We start from the raw sequence: 3,414 nt of genomic DNA, 5'->3' as shown, positions 1-3,414 counted from the left end.
TATATGATATATATATATATGGATAGTATATATATATATATATATATATATATATATATATATATATATATATATATATATATATATATATATCCATATATATATATTATATATATATATATATATATATATATATATATATATGTAATGATTACATAATAAAAATATGGAATGTTAGTCCATATATATAAAAGACTAAAACTAAAGAGGTCAACCAGATTGCTTGCAGGAATGTGATCAGACTAGAGACGCTAAAGATGACGTATACAATAAGTATGTAGGCTAAGTTGACATGCCGTCATCTGTGGTCATTCATTTGTTTTGAAACATTAGTCCAAGCTCCATGCTTGAGACAACTACCGCGACCTATAATGCAAACGGCCTACGAGATCTGTAGTGTGTCTCATTGTATGTATGTTCATATGTTCGAGCTACTGTCTGTTCCTTTATGACTTGTAACCGAGATGGTAGACAGACAGAATAGAGTTAGCTATCGTCATTAGAAGACCTGTACCTCTTTACCTTAGCTTTATCATGTAGAGAGAATAGAATTAGCCATCATCATTGGCAGAAGCGATCAAGCTATCGTCATTAGAAGAGCTTGTACAATCCTACCTGATCTTCACCATGTAAACTCGGAAGAATATATATATTTTATACTTCGTGTTTTCGACTAGAACCTCACCTCATCACCGAATCATCATGAGTTTAACACATCGTCGTCATAACCAAAGAATAATACCGACTTCGTAAGTGATCTACAAACCCCAAGACAGTCCATGAATATGGAAGTGCAATACCAGCCGACTTAGCGTAAGATTATCGCAAGTCTAACATTTACCTCATGGGCGCCTTATTATACAAGGCAACAGCCCTAAATATATATATATATATATATATATATATATATATATTATATATATATATATATATTTGTATGCGTGCACGCATCCGTTTGTACGTATGTAGGTAAGTATTATGAATCTCTGCTTCAAAAATTTAATTAAAAGTGACGTGGCTGGATAATAACAAGAATTATTTGAAGTTTAAATAGCTATCTAAAAAGCTAGAAAATTTATCCTACCCTGAAAGGCCGCTGAGACCTTATGATTTGTACCATCGAAGCTAAAAGTCAGATAAATCTGAAGACCATTTTGGAGAGAGGCAATACCAGCCAAGTTTTACCGAAAACTGACCTTCATTTGTTCAGGTTCATATTTAAGAATTATTTTTCCTTCGGGAGATGCGAATTAACTGGAAAAGCGCTTCATCCCCGGGTTTAAGTGACCTTCAGATGTTTATGGGACGATGTTTTCATGCGTCGACGTTTGGAACGAAAGTATATTTCAGAGAGAATGGCAGAAAGAGATGAAAATATTGAGTTTGTTTCTAAGTTTTTAGGAGTTTTTCCTCTTTCAGTTTTAAGAAGAGGAGGTAGGATATTTCAGACTATAATTATACTTAGCCAAATGAATGTTTCGTGCATTTCCCAGGGAATTTAACAACTGCAGAAATTTTTTCATATAATTTTGGATAGTTTATCATATAATATTGATAGTTATTTCCCCTGTCATAAAAGCCGTTACATGATTATACACAGATGAGTCTGTCTTGTCGAACTCTGATAGTTTTTTCTGAAGTGAAATTTCAGAACGAGTCAAAAACTCCCTACCTCATGAAGCTGAAGGTGCGTATTATTTTTTTTTTTATTTTTTATTTATTTATAATTTTTTATTTTTTTTTGAGCAAAAACGATAATAACCTAATGAAATTAACAGCCTTTTCTTACCTCGTCATTACTACTATTCTGTAATCTTTCACAATCCACATTTAGAAATTAAGTAACGGTAATAGTTAATTGTACTAATACTGCTCTCTCTCTCTCTCTCTCTCTCTCTCTCTCTCTCTCTCTCTCTCTGAGCAAAAAAGGCCTATGGAAAGTCATCTTTTCATTTACAATCAGCAGTTCTACTTGAAAACTTATCAACTACTGCTTTTGTATGAAACCAGAAATTCTGAACAAATTATTTGTCTATTATCAGAACTTTTCCAATTCTACCTATTTAACGAATATTGCTACTTCTTTGAATCACCTTCCACTTCCGCCTTCAGTAGAGAAGGAGAAACGACACAAAAACGTAATAAACATCCTTTGTGACGAATATTGAAGGATACTTGACTTCACAACTGACCATCGCAGAATTCGTAGGAATTTGATCATTACAAGTCATTAGTAGAGACACTCAACTTCAGCTTGGTGTTTGAACGACCGAGGTTCTGACACTTAGTGACAATTACATTGTTAATGTCATGTCATTTCCAGTTCTTTTTGTTCTGGTCTGGTCTCGGAAGTGTTCGGGTGTAATTTTGGGTACAATTTAAAGCTTAAGTTCTTAAATACGATGAAGCATTACATGTAGTTCTCATCGTGAAACGTTATTCAGTTTCTGCTTCTTGGAATACAAAAACCACGGAACGTTTTCTTTTTCAAATTTCGTACAAATAAATATGTTTCCATTTTGGGTACACCTATCCCATTACCCCTATTCCCCCATCCTCTCCCATCCCTAACTCCATTCCTTTCCCGTTATCCCACCCTTTCCATTCTCCCGCCTCCTTTCCTCCCTGCCCTACCGATCGCTAATCCTGCGACGAAGATATTTATATGCAGAGACATGTCCACGTTAATCAATCATATGTCTCTGACCAAATCAACCAATTTCGACATGACACGCGGCGATTCCTAATTAGTTATTTGATATGACTGACTGACGTCAATATAACAACTAATCCCAAAATGACGTTGTGGCGTTCGTAATATTCATTTGATAGTAATGAGCGACGTCACGTGGTTCTCATATGATTACCTGCTCTTCTTAAAGGGAAGAGACTTCGTTGCCAAATGTATGATACTTTACATGACCAATTTCCCATTTTGCCTGCAGTTCTAATCGACGAAATTCCAGATTTGTTTTGGTTTCTTAGATGTAGCCTAGGTATGTAGCATTATGAAGTAATACCTTGGTTATAGGTAGTGCTTTCATATGCACCATATATGTTGCCAGAACATGATTTGTAATTCATGAAAATCCCTTGGAATGCCTGAGAAAATATCGAATACTCGCTGCCTTACCTCTGAACAAATTAAATAACCATGCAGTCGAAGAATACAGTAATGAAAATTCTTCCACAATTTTTCTTCCATATTTTACTGAGCAACATCAGTGAAAAGATACAATTGCCAACCGTTACTAGGCCATCTTTCTAGGATTAAAAGGCGATAGAATTTCATTTAAAAATATCCCTGGTTGAGATTGTTTTGCGGAGAGAGAGAGAGACAGTTACGCATGTTGCAGACGACTTAATTTCTTGTAGAAGGTGTTATTCGAAGGAAGCAATATCATTTATCCAGAT

This window comes from Macrobrachium nipponense, chromosome 32 (genome assembly GCF_015104395.2).
Source record: "Macrobrachium nipponense isolate FS-2020 chromosome 32, ASM1510439v2, whole genome shotgun sequence".
In the NCBI taxonomy this organism is placed as follows: Eukaryota; Metazoa; Arthropoda; class Malacostraca; order Decapoda; family Palaemonidae; genus Macrobrachium; species Macrobrachium nipponense.
The sequence above is the reverse complement of the archived record's forward strand: the minus strand, read 5'-3'. Positions refer to the sequence as shown.